This window comes from Corvus kubaryi, unplaced genomic scaffold (genome assembly GCF_017639235.1).
Source record: "Corvus kubaryi isolate FWS band 111438036 unplaced genomic scaffold, C.kubaryi_AGA036_p1.0 37392, whole genome shotgun sequence".
Classification (NCBI taxonomy): domain Eukaryota; kingdom Metazoa; phylum Chordata; class Aves; order Passeriformes; family Corvidae; genus Corvus; species Corvus kubaryi.
The window spans coordinates 8737295-8750164 of record NW_024581131.1 but is presented as its reverse complement, the minus strand read 5'-3'; the positions used below and the strand labels follow the sequence as shown (position 1 = coordinate 8750164).

The window sequence follows — 12870 nt, the reverse complement described above, 5'->3', positions numbered from 1 at the left end:
GGGCCGGCCCGGGGGAGGGCCCGGGGGCGGTGCCGCCACCGCCCCGCCCCGCTGGGCGGTCGTGCCCACCCGCGGCTGCCGCCGCCCCGGCCCGCACGGCTGAGGGGCCGCCCCATCTTCCTTACCTCTGTCGCCCATCAGATACCTCCGGCCAGTTTTGACGGCCGGTTGTGGTGGCATTAGCGTATCTTACAACAAACTCTCCGCTTGCTTGCAGCGGCGGGCAGGAGCCCTTTAGGAATACCTGGAAGAGTTTGGGTCAGAGCTGCACCCCGGCAGACACGCCGTACCCTCAAAAAGCCTCCTCTTAACGTCCTCTGATGCATGCTCCTCTAAACTTCATTCCCTGACTAGAAGACGAGGTACTTCCATAGCCAGTCAATCAGAATCAATTACATTGGAAAAGACCTCTGAGATCATCAAGTCCAACCTATGACCGAACACCACCTTGTCAACTAGACCATGGCACTGAGTGCCACGTTCAGTCTTTCCTTGAACACCTCCAGGAACACTGACTCCACCACCTCCCTGGGCAGCCCATTCCAATGTCTAATCACCTTCTGTGAAGAAATTCCTCCTAATATCCAACCTAAACCTCCCCTGGCTCAGTTTAAGATGATGTCCTGTCATCCTGTCACTGGTTGCCTGGGAGGAAAGGCCAACTCCCACCTGGTTGCAGCCTCCTTTTAGGCGGTTGTAGAGAGTGACACTGAGTCTCCTTTTCTCCAGGCTAAACAATCCCAGCTCTCTCAGCAGCTCCTCACAAGACTTGTGCTCCAGACCCTTCACAAGCTTTGTTGCCCTTCTCTAGACATGCTCCAGCACCTCAATGTCCTTCCTGAATTGAAAGGCCCAGAACTGGTCACAGTACTTGAAGTGGGGCCTCACCAGTGCCCAGTACAGGGGAAAGTGCCGATTACAAAGGGAAATCAGAGCCCACCTGTGAGGTTTACTATCCTAGTAAAGCTCTGAAACACGGCATTTGGGAAACTTATATTGCATTTTCAATCTAGGGGCCCAATCCTGACCCTACTTGGCTTCAGTGGGAGAAGTGGGCCTTGTTTTAAGGTACAACATTTTTCAGTATATGACGACCAGGAAGAAATCCACATTACTGTGTGCCATTCTGCTTTCATGCAAAAATCATGGTCTGTTCATTAAGTGGTACCAAACCTTTTGGCTGTAAAGTATTCCCCTGTGTGTGTGTCAAATACATAAGTAGATCTGCATGTGTACAGAATAAAGTTTAACTCTCTAAAAAGCTTGCAGCATGTATTTAAGAGCTGAAGAGGAAGGCTTAGTGCAGAAGGTATTTTAGCTAAGAATTAAAGCCAGTTTATAGCAGTAAAAAGCTGCCAAATGATTTCTAAAACTGTGCTCAGCTAATCTGAAGAATAATACTGTTTCAAGCAGAATTCTTACGATTCATGTTTAACACACTCAGAAGGAGCTTGAGAAGATTTACTGATAAGGATTTCACAGCATTTGGAAGGATGAATTAATTTTTTATTTAAAATAAGACTTTTATTTGAATACTTAGATCTAGCTTCTGTTAGTTTTTCAGTGCTATTTTCACTCCTGATAGCTAATTCCCACATTGAAGTCAGCTTGGGGATTAGTTTCCAGAAGGTGGTCTGAGAAGGAGGGGTGGTTTCTGACTCCTGAGGGATGTGGCTGTGGGAATTTCCTCTGCCTGCCAGGACACCAATCACTGGCTGCTGCCCTTCCTTCCTGGGGTCCCAGTGTGACACCCAAAACTGACCATCTCACCACCTGGTGGGCTCCAGCCAACTCACCCTGACTACATGCAGCAATTGGGATTCAGAGGCAAAGCAAGGTGCGTGGGAGCCTCCTTAGCAGTTCCCAAAAAGCAGGATCTTCTAGTTTGCTGAGTGATTAAGTGGGAAGCTCTCCATCTGTAAAAGCATTTTGTACACCTCAGTTTCTTAACCAGCACAGAATAAAGGGTCCAGTGTGATTCCTCCATACCTTCTGGATGTTGAGTTACGTGATTAAAACTGTAATCCCTGTTAACACAAAGATGCAGGGAGAACAAAGACAGGCAGAGAAACCTCAGTAACTTTATCAGGGAAAATGGACCACAGAACACTGGCTGCTCCCAAGCACATCAGGAAAAACAGATTAAACCTTGGTAGCTGGTGTGAAGTCTGCCAAGAAACTGTCTCCCAGATACCTTGCAAATTAAAGGTGATTATTGCCTATGGTATAGGACACCTGGAGGGATGTAATGGGAACAGTGTTTTGGGAACCTGCATGTTCTTCCCTTCCCACACAATGTTTAGGGCAAAGACCACAGGAAGGGAGAAGGAAATCTTTGAGGTGGATGGAGGAGGAAAAAATGTGGGAAAATAAAGGAAAAAGGGGATGAAGGGGCTGGCCAGATCTAGCTGAGCCCTGTGTTTGACCACTGCAGCCTATCCTATATTCTAATTAAATCCTGTTTCTAGCTGTCTGCACTATCATTTCTGAGGGTATATGTGTGAACACTAGCAAACTTCAAACTAGATTAGCCAACAAACAAGTCTGAGTATCTGTAAGTGAATGAGACCACAGGCCTCAGGTCAACACACGCTGATTCTCTTTACTCTCACATGAACTGCTTTCATATCACCAAGGGAGATTTCTGGGTTTGTCCCTCAAAGCAAGATGTGATCCCAGCTCTGTTGCAGATTTTGTGTGGCCTCAAGCAAGTCACTCGTGTCAACTCATGCTTTGACTCTTGATGAAACTACCAGCCATCTATACCACAAAGATAAAGGATAAATAAATAATTTCAGGTTGCTCAGAATGTGGCTAGATTCTGAATGGCTACCAGTAATGCAGGGTACCAGCCTATAATCAGGACAATCAAGGAATATACTCTGAAAAAGAGATTAGCCTCATAGTAAATTATGCTGAAGTAATGACAAGCTGTCATAGGATCCATTACAAGAAACCCACATCTTTTAGCTTTGTGCACTGTGGTTAAAGGCTAGAAAGGGAAATTTTCTTCAGAGACAAGCTTATCACAGAAGACTCATTTGTGTTTCTACAAGATCACAGAATTACAGAATCACAGAAGGCGTACGGTTCAAAAGCACCACTGGTGGGACTGACTGGTCCAAATTCCCCGCTCAAGTAGGACTTCCCTAGAACACATTACTCGGGGTTGTGTCCAGACATCTTTTGAGTATCTGCAGTGAGAGAGACTCCAGAACTTCTCTGGGAAATCTGTTCCAGTACTCAGACACCCACATAGTAAAGCTCTTCCATATATTCAGGTGGAACTTGCAGTGCAACAGATTCTGTCTGTTGCCTCTTGTCCCAGTGCTTGGAGCCAGCAAGGAGAGCCTGGCTCCATTCTCTTGGCAACCCCCTTCAGATACATAAGTACAGATACATTCATGAAATACCCTCTCAGCCTTCTCTTCTCCAGGCTGAACAGGCCCAGTTCCCTCCTCCAGTCCTTGTAAGAGAGATGCTCCAGTCCCCCAATCATCCTTGCAGCCCTCCACTGGACCTGCTCAAGGAGCTCCACGGCTCTCTTGAACCGTGGAGCCCAGACTGGACACAGTGCTCCAGATGTGGCAGCAGCAAGCCTGAGTATAAAATTGTTCCTTTTTAGGTTTTGCAGGCCATGGAGTGTCTCCAGCTTACATTGGCAGACCTGCCAGGTCTTATCTGGGGGGACAAATGATTACTCCTAAGTACATTGCAGAGGATCTGCATCCTCAAGAGAACCTGACCTCTCTAAGAAGTACCAGTGCTCAGCATGTTGTAAGCTGAAGCTCAAATTTTTCATTTGTTGTTTCTAGTCAGCTTAGTATACAACCCATATTTAATTTCACAATCATTCTTACAAGGTAGGAGTTGATTTTTTGGGGAGTTCACATTGGTTTGAGACAAAAGAGCAAAATGCAATAATGTCTCTAGGTACAATCTAGATTTGCTGACTTCAACCTGTAAATAGTACTCTGAACAAAATTAATACAAGTAATTTACATATGCAATGCCCAGTGACAGGATTGATAATGATGAAAAGTCAAGTCTGTTTTAATTAAGGATAAAAATTTGTAATAATATATTGCAGTATTTTGTATGTGACTGAACTGCTACTTAGCAAGCCTGGGAGTTTGGAGCTGTGGTTTGCAACAGCTTTTTGAAGGATTCAATATAATAATAATCAAATTTTTAACACACTTCAGCAAAATGATAAATGTAGATCCAAATACATTTATAAATTTGTCATCAGCATTAATATCTATCAAGTTAAACAGGTATATTAGCCTATCTCCATCTATCCATTAGAATCATCTTCATTATGGCTTTGTAATGTTCTGATCTCTAGCTCTCCTGGCTGTTGAAGCTGTATTCTCTCTGGAAAACAGAGCTGGAGATCAGTTTTTAAAAGAGGAGACATACCAGGCATTCAGATTGCCCCAAATGACTCATTTGCTTCTCTCATCTCAACATGTGAAGGGTTATTAACTGTGTGCATTGATGTGGTCCTCATCACTATGCCAGTTTAAAACATAAGGATCAAATCAAAAGCGATGGACAGTTCCCAGACATGTGCAGTTACATTGACAGCCTTCTAAAAAAAAGGCAAATTGAACTAGGATGGAGCTCAAAGAGTGAGTGAGACAAGCCTCTGCTGTCCCCTGCATACCCTGGGCTCCAGAGCCTGCAGTGACAGGAAGCACCTGGGCAAACTCATGCACGTTCCTTTGAGCTCCAGAAGTGCCAGGCTTGGATTCAGGCATCTACCCAGCCTCCGTGGCCTGCCTCTGTGCTCCCAGAAGGACAGTCCTCACAGCTTCCTCAGGCATGCAAATGCTTAATTCTAGGACTGGGCTCTAGAGATATGAGCTACTCCATACTTTGTGTGCAAATGAGGGGTTTAATGAGCCTCCAGAAAAAGTAAGTTATGATGGACCAAATCTGGGATGTTCTGCTAGTATGAATGAGGCTATCTTAAGTGTGAAACCCTCTTCCTCCTCTCCTGCCAGGCTCTGGGCTCAGCAAGTTAGAGACTCATAGCTCTCAGTAGCCATTGGCCTTTCTGCTCTAGTGCTATGGAAAGGAGAGGTCCTGAAGCTTTGGCCCATTCATTTTCATTTCTTTCCTTGCCCCGTCTGCAAAGGGCCCTTTGTTGCGCAGCTCCTGTTTGGCCTGAGCTGCAGCTCTAGCAACACTCCCTGTTTGGGACTCAGAAACCAGAGATGAAAAGTCTGGTGAGGTCAATTTGTCCATAACCTGGGCAATGTAGGACTGAGAATGCAATGGGATGCTTTTGGTCTTGAGCTCTCCCGTACTGCCAAAGCCATGGTAGGAGGCTGGGATGCCTTGGCAATTGCAGCATTTCCTGACAGCAGGGAAAGGGGCTTAGCTCACAACTCTGCCTACTGTGATGGCAACCTGGGAGTATTACTGGCTGATATTTCTGTATTCCTGGTAACACAAAAGGTGCAGGATCCCACCCCTAATTTTTATCCCTCAGGTGGCACACAGCTGGTTTTCCTCATCCTTATTTTACTCTGAGCTATGTTAAATTTCAGCTGGATCATTTTCAGAGCAGTTTTCCCTCTTCCAGCCACCCACACACACACCCCCCACATACTTGCTAGCACCAGTCTGTCTATACTATTCCACATCCCTTGTTCAAGCCAAGTAAATTCCAAGTTCCAACTACTCTGATACAAACGACAAAGTTCAAAATCAGAAATGCTGGTGGAAAGTTCTGATACCTGTTTTACCTTTTAATCCTACTCTGTGAAGTGATAGGGGGCTACACTAGCAAAATCAATTGCAAAATAAAAACACTTTCCAAAAAATTGCATCCTTTCTATCTTATCTGTTGTGCTGGTTTTGGAGAGGTGGGGGTTATTTTCTTCACAGTGGCTAGCATGGGGCTATGTTTTGGATTTGTGCTGAAAACATTGGTAATAGAGATGTTTTTGTTATTGCTGAGCAGTGCTTGCACAGTGTCAAGCCTTTTCTGATTACTGCATCGCCCTACCAGCAAGCAGGCTGAGGTTGCACAGCTGGAACGGCCGACCTCAGCTGGCACAGGGTAGCCCAGACCATATGACATGCTGAGCATAAAAAGCAGGGGAAGATGGAAGGGGGACATTCAGAGTGATGGCATTTGTCTTCTCAAGTCACTGTTATGTGTGAGGGGGCCCTGCTCTCCTGGGGATGGCTGAACTCCTGCCTGCTCTTGGGAAGTGGTGAATAAAATCCTTGTTTTGCTTTGCTTATGTGCATGGCTTTTGCTTTCCATATGAAATGTCTTTATCTCAACCCATGAGTTTTCCTGCTTTTATGATTCTTTCCCCCATCCCACTGGAAGGGAGGGAGTGAACGGCTGTGTGGGGCTTGGCTGCTGTCTGTGGTTAAACCAAGACACATATCTATAAATGTAGAAATCAATTAGGAAGTTCTATAGTTACCATTCTCTAGCTACAAAGCCAGACAGAGCCCTTGTTTACAAGCTCCTCACCCCCCACCTCTCACCCACTCAGGTTACAGTTTTATTACACTTGATCATCTGAGTACTTGTGTTTTCTGGTGGGACTCATTAAAAATCCATTGCATTTGAGGGGGAAATGGGTGGGTTTAATTCAAAATGTAATTTAGTTTCTGTTATGTGGGTTTTATTCATTACCTAACATGTCAATATTTTAAGCCAATGATTTTGAAATAAGTAATCACAGACAGCATGTAGAACAACAAGATGATTATGCTGTTCCCAAGTCTTCCAGTCACCTCTTGGACAATCAGTATATCAATACTTTCCACTGAGGTAATGGGCAGTGTGTGAAATTTCCAGGCTGCTTCCAGAATCTGAAGTAGATGAAGACAAGTAAACAGAGGGGATTATTTGGCAGTAAAGTAGCTAATCAATAAATGAATGCCTGGATCAATACATATCCCCTAGCAGGACCACAGCAGTTTAGCTCCAGCTGTCCCTTAAAGAGAGTCTAACAAATAAATAATAAAAGTCAAACTGATTTGTCTAGATAATGAAAATTTGCTGTAATTTGCAGCAAAATGACCTAAAACTACATTATGCATGTAAATCCCCTGATAAAGTAAAATGTTACACCTCCTATGATGTCTATGTCACCTGAAGGTCTGAAAGTTTAACTCCTGCCTCTGGTTTAACGCCTATTTTAGGAGTAGAGTGCCTCTTTTTTGCTCCAGGTCATGAAAAAAATCACATCATGAAAGCCACCTTTTAAGTGCATATGTGGGAATCTTTGTCTAAATATTTTCACAAAATATTTGGTGCTATCTCACACTGATGCCTTTGTGTATAGGAAATGTAACCAGAAGCCGGCAAGTAATTAAAAACACAAGGTGGGAGGCAGTGGAGTAGCCAGGATTCTGAAAACTTCATAGGATAATAAGCTCTAAGCTAAAACTGAATTTTCTGAGTGCCAGATCTTAAATTAATTCTTTTGGAGTTGAACCCTGAGGTTCTAAATCAGACTCCGTTAAAACGGTCTGGATCACAAAATTACTTTGTGATTAGGTAAGAGGTGAAGGAAGGAATGCATCTTATCTCTTCAAAGCTCTCCTGAAATACAAGGCAACAAGATGTCAGAAGAAGATAACCTACATGGTGTTTGCAGTTCCTAACCAGGAACCTGGCTGGTATTTGAAAAACCATGAATTAAGTAATTTTGTGTTTGCTAACAAGGGTAAGTTGGTTTTTTTACATTGAAATGTATGTTTAAAATGTTTTATTTTTAAATCATCATCTGGAATTTGGAGTTTGCCCAAGATTCAGTCTTTTCAATGGCTAATGTTCCTCAAGCTGTTCACAGATAAAGTCCTCTTAAGCACTTCTAGGGTTCATCTGGCTTTTTAAATGTCTGCTTCAGGATGAGCTAAATCCCCAGAAATGTCTATTTCTCTCAATTAAATGTGAAAGAAGCCCACAGTGTCTGGCTCCAGTGGAAACAACTGTACTGGAAATGGCTGGAGCTTTTACAGATGCAGAGCCAACACCCTGTGAGCTGCAGCCCTTCTGGGGCAAGAGGGGGTGCTTAAACTGGGGCTCAGATCTGTTCTCTCACCCCTGAGGTACAGCCATCACTAGTGCAAGAAGTTTGCACCCTGGGAAGCACAGGAGGCTCAGTAGAAATTTGACTCACACAGGAAATTGTCCAGGTTTCTCTAATTTTCTGAAGGATGAAAAACTCACTGGTTATTGAAAGAACCCCTTAATGAAATATAATTTTGGGTGCATGGGAAAAAGGAAAACTTCAGTATCTGCAGCATTTTTAGTGTGGTGGTTCTAGCAGTCCTGATTTGAGAAAAGCACATCTTCCATTTCCTCGCCCCAGCTTCTGAACACTTGGATGCTTCCTAACTGAGAAATGTGATGGCTAAATCACGTTTAATATTTAAGATCCCAGCACAAACTTGCATGACCCGAGGTCTGATGCAGGGGCCAGAAATACTGCATCTCTATTTCCTAGAGAGGAACTTTCGGAGGCAGAGGAGCAATAACTGAATGAATGCATCCCACCAGCTCAGTCGTCTCAGCCTGACAGCACACACTATAGACACAGGTATGGTATGGATTTAGACAAGTGTTGTGGTTTAACCTCAGCCAGCAGCTCAGCCCTACACAGCCACTCACTCACTCTCCCCTGGTGGGATGGCAGAGAGAATCAGAAGGGTAGAAGTGAAAAAAATTGTGAGTTGAGATAAAGTTCTATATGTAAAGCAAAAACCATGCACACAAGCAAAGCAAACCAAGGAATTCATTCACCACTTCACATGGGCAGGTGTTGAGCTACCGCCAGGAAAGCAGGGCTCTGTCCTGCCTAACAGTGACTTGGGAAGATAAATACCATCACTCGGAATGTACCCCCTTCCTTCTACTTCCCCAGCTCCCTATGCTGAGTGTGAGGTCATACAGTCAGCTGGGATCAGCTGTTCCGGATGTGTCCCCTCAAGGCTTCTTGTGCCCCCCCAGACTCATCATTGGTGGGGTGGGGTGAGGAGTACAGGAAGCTTGGGCTCCCTGTAAACACTGATCAGCAGTCAGGAAAACATCCCTGTGTTGTCAACACTGTTTCCACCACAAATCCAAACATAGCCCCATGCCAGCTACTCTGAAGAAAATTAACTCTCTCCTAGCCAAACCCAGGACAATAAGGGTTATGATTCTGTGATATTTTTATTATTGACTGTTTGTTTGCGACCAGTGCAGGGTGTTGGATGGGAATAAGACCCCAAGTTGTAATGGGGAGTTGCTCTTATTTTACACAAGAGAGCAATGGCATATTGAAACACTCACTTTGATGGTTTCCCTTGTCTGCAGGGAGTGCTCAGTAAAAGCTTTCTGCTACGTCTGGATCAACATAACTGGGATTGTTGGTCCCAAATGAATTGAGCCAGGAAGTACTGCAGTACAGAGATGGTCCAGACACGAAAACAAATGTCAGTGACAGGCAAGATCTAATTTCAGCGTTAGGCTAATGATGTGACTGATGCTGAGCCAGTAGGAAATTATTATGGCCTAGATTAGATTATGCATGCAATGTCAGAAGAGCCCTTGTCCACCTCTGCATGCATCCCTGCCCTTCCCCACTCTACAGAGAGCAGTCGGCCCCTTGCCTCTCTTCCATCACACTCTTGTTAATAGAGGTAAGTCAGAAAGCTGTATAAGCAATTACAAGCTTCATCATAGTATTCTAACACCCACCTTCCCTCACCCTCTCCTGAAATCTCATTAAAGAAAGAAAGAAAGGAAAAAACAAGAAAACCTGTCTGTATGGAAATCCAAAGTGACCTCTCTTATGCATCCATTGGTATTTGTTTCACCTGCCAGAAGCACCAAGGACTTTTCAGGTCCAGAAGTTGCTTGCAGCATCAGCAGGGCCAAGAGCAAAATGAATGACTTTGCCACAAACCAGAACAAGAATCTGAGCCCTAGCAACTCCAGTCTCACCTGAAACTCTCCAGCCAGCAATTCCCACTGGCACAGCACTGGCCAACAGGACTCCCCCAGCAAAAAAAACCTCTCCTCTCTTCCTCTGTCCAACAAAAAGGGCAGGTTTGAGTTACAGTAAAGGACAGCTTATGTTTATGAAATGTTCTTTCCAGCCTCACTGATAAGGAGAGAAGCCATCTTTCCTCATGCTCCAGCCAGAGTTAACAGAGCTCTGTGCAAAGCCACATACCCACACGTGGTAACATGAAGCTCATGTTACACAGGGGGGTGGCAAGGTATCTGATAAAGGACTATCCAGCTGACTTCAAGAGACAAAGGACAAACTTCATGGCAACAGGGAAACACCACAGAATCGCTATCAGGGAAGCTATTTCTGTCATGTAGGCTTACCATCAAACCTCAGCACAAAAGTCTGGAAGAAAGGTACCAGTCTAACAGAAGGTGAAGGAGAGAGTATAGCAGAATACAGGAGTGATTCTGTTCCTTCACACGTGGCTGCATAACAACAGGGGTTGTGCAGAAAGGGAAGAAACTGTACGGGAGAAGGTTTGGGTTTCCCTACTCAGCAGCACGTACTCAGATCTCTGAGAACCTCCTTGCTTGGGCTCAGGTGAATCTGGATCAGCTCTGCTGAGCCAAGTGTCTCATAGATGTGCATCAGACTTAAACTGAAAACAAAAGGAAGTTTTCACTGGCTTGAAATTTCATATGAAACCAGTGCACATCTGGATCTGAAAACAAAATGAGCCAAAGTCAAAAAGGTTCATTTTTTAGAAGCTGCTGCTAATGCCCATGAAATAGCTTCATTACTGTTTGTGTTACACTTATAGTTGTGCATGAGATGTTGCACAAATCCTTAGCATGGGCTTGTCCTGGACTAAGATGGCCAGAGGGGTGATTGATTTATTTGATAGCAGCTGAGTGTTTATTTATTCAGTGTATTGTTAGAAGCCCTTTAAGGATGACTAGAGCACTGTATAGGCATTCCTTTGGGTTAGCTTGTAAAAATTTAGTGATATACACAGGGAGTGTTCCCCTGAGCTTGCAGACATTAGCAGAAGGCAGGCCCTAGCAGAACTGTTTGACATGCTGGTGTCTGAACTAGCTGGGCATGAAAATGGGATTTATCTTTATTAACCCTCTCTTCAAAACTTTATTTTTGAGTCAGTCAATTATTTGCAAGTTTGACCTTTTTAGTGGCTAAATTGTGACTCACACTGAGTTTTAGCGAGTCAGATTAAGCTGGCCTGAAACAAGCTGAGAGGTGTCATTTGAAAGATAGCTGTCCACACTCAAATTTCTCCATGGGAGAAAAAAAAAGAAAGCTCCAGCCTGGAAACACACTTGAGTATAAGTTTTTGTTTTATATAGTAAGTGAAGCTTGTAAAGCATAGAAAATGGATAAGTAAAGAAAAATTAATCAGGAGAATCCTATGGCAAGCAGAGTTGGAGACTCTAAAAGAGCAACACAAGTTGTAAAAGTATTTCTTCAAGACTGAGACAGATCGTAGCAATAGCATGAGCCCCTCACGGCAAATTTCCTGTCTTCATCACTAAGGCAGGAGGACACAGTTTTCTTCTGTTCTGTACAGACGAAGATGGAGTTAATGAATTGATACCACATCAGCTCTGTTAAGATGCTTTAGAGCAAATGGTAAGTAAACAGGAAGCCGGGCAACAGGAACGCTAAGAAACAGCTATTAACATCAGGCAGTCTAACATCTCCTGGTCAAGTCAACTTCTGTCTGGCATGTTATTACAGATCTTGCATCAATCCTGTCCCAAATAAAAGATAAAGAGTTAAACCAATGTTTAGAGTCTGCCTGATTGTTCTGAAGCAGGAGATAGAGTTCTCAGAACATCCATATCAGAGATGTATGGCCTCAATGCAATGCAAAGACTTACAAAGGCACTTAAGAGCTTCCAAGAAATCCTTTCAGGAAAGAGATATTCTCAAAAGATTGCAAAATTACATTTAAAAAATTCTTTCTTGCAGCATGTAGGATTGAAACAAACTTCTTGCCCTTAACTCTTACCTCCTTCAGCTCCCTTCTGGCACTGATATCGGAGAATTCTTCATGACATCTGTGATTCCTATTTAACAGTGTGTCTTCATGAGTGTCATTGTAGAGAATCACTGAGAACTATCCCTGTGGAAAACATCAGAGAAATGCAAGAGCAGGAACCCGGAAAAAAAAAAAGGTATTAAAAATAGAGAAAAAAAATCTTTGTATTTAACCTGCATTCAGAAGAAGAATGGGGACTTACACCAGGAATGGAAAAATACTGTAAAACTAGCCCAGAAAGTCTTTGCCTTGGCAGAGTATTGATGTGCTGGCATCCATTTCCAGTGTGAGTTGTATTAGCTGACCAAGAGGATATCCTATTCCATCCGTGTTCCCTTTTGTGAGCCAACAGCGTTTCATTGCGGTTTTCCCCACTACTCTTTACCTGGTTGGATGACAGTTTCCCAAGGTGCTGGCTCTGTGCTCAGCCCAAGGAAGACACCACCCATGACTGTGACCTCTGTTCAAGGCTGCTATAGCAGTGTTCTTCCAAGTGTGGTGCAGCACCTGGCTGCTTGCCTTAGGTGGTGGGACAACCTCCCTGTTTTTGGGGAGGCAGAGCTGCACTCAGGTGGTGTTCAGTGTGAGGTCCCAAGTAGCCAAAGCCTACCAACATGGCAAAGACCGGTCCCTCCCCAGGGAAGGAAAGGGACCATGGGGCATAGGCTCTGGGAAGCCTCCAGGCTCTAGTTTTTCTAGCCGGGGCTAAATACCTGTCAGGGCTTCTTCCCCTACAGTGTTTCCAGAAGAGAAGCTCAGACTGATGCCTGGTGTTTGCTTGCCAGGGCTTCATACCCCACCAGGGGATCATCAGATCAGACTGGTTCTGCT

At 44.2% G+C, this 12870-nt stretch overlaps 1 protein-coding gene across 3 annotated transcripts in view; it reads right to left on the bottom strand.

The window, feature by feature from the left end:
• Positions 1–12137, bottom strand: part of LDLRAD3 (low density lipoprotein receptor class A domain containing 3) — a 119965-nt gene extending 107828 nt beyond the window's left edge. For 2 of the 3 annotated variants that reach the window (XM_042038573.1, XM_042038574.1), the window contains exon 1: positions 12010–12137. The gene's annotated coding sequence lies outside the window, so the exon portion shown is untranslated. The remainder of the gene's footprint in view (positions 1–12009) is intronic. The other variant, XM_042038572.1, reaches the window with a different exon arrangement.
• Between the last annotated feature and the right edge of the window lie 733 nt (positions 12138–12870).